General features: G+C 31.6%; 1 non-coding gene across 1 annotated transcript; it reads right to left on the bottom strand.

Annotated features, from left to right (window-relative positions):
• Positions 1 to 398: 398 nt before the first annotated feature.
• On the bottom strand, positions 399 to 480 carry TRNAL-AAG (transfer RNA leucine (anticodon AAG)). The gene has a single exon. It is a non-coding gene; the product is annotated as a tRNA-Leu (tRNA).
• Between the last annotated feature and the right edge of the window lie 318 nt (positions 481 to 798).

Below are 798 nucleotides of genomic sequence, written 5' to 3'. Positions count from 1 at the left end.
AGTAATTTGGAACTGTAGAATATTTACATTTATTGTAAATTCTCCTTTAATCAAGGGAAGAGCATACTTTTGAAAATTTTGCTTGAACACAGAGCTTAATGTACGAAAGATACCACAACGAAAGTAAGTAAACAAAGGCAATTATTTATAGATTTACAACCGCCTTAAAAAATATTAACTAGAAACACCGGGGGTTAATTTATTAATTAGGCCATAAAATATCTATGTTGCTTGAAGGAACCGTTATTCTGGCAACGACCCTATTTACAAAAATTAAGGCAGTGTGTATTTCTTTCTAGGAAGTTTAAAAGCCGAAAAAGTAAGTTTTCAAACAAAAAAAACTTTTTAGCTTGTTCTTTTAAGAAGTCATTCTATATAAACCAGCCGCAAAAACAAAATGATTTGGGCGGGGTTCGAACCCGCGCATCTCGCGATACTGGTCCCTTAAACCAGCGCCTTAGACCACTCGGCCACCAAACCGTAAAATTTAAAATTAACTTAATTATGAGCGCCTTATAGTACCCCTTTTTGTGTTTCATGCCTTTTGGAAACTTTTGAATAAACTTATTCCTTGATTCGCCTTTATAAAAATTTAATTAATGTCGTGGTTACGAAATTGCATACAAAGTTAATTAAAAAACACAAATGGGGTTGTTGTGTTATCCTCTATTAATATTATTTAAATAAATACCCTTAATGACTAAATACTTTAATGATGAAGAGGGGCTACTGTTATCCTCTATTAATATAATTTAAATAAATACCCTTAATGACTAAATACTTTAATGATGAAGAGTT

The sequence above is a fragment of the Arctopsyche grandis genome, unplaced genomic scaffold, assembly GCF_051622035.1.
Source record: "Arctopsyche grandis isolate Sample6627 unplaced genomic scaffold, ASM5162203v2 HiC_scaffold_487, whole genome shotgun sequence".
NCBI lineage: Eukaryota > Metazoa > Arthropoda > Insecta > Trichoptera > Hydropsychidae > Arctopsyche > Arctopsyche grandis.
Note: the sequence above shows the minus strand (reverse complement) of the source record. Positions and strands in the feature narration are given on the sequence as shown.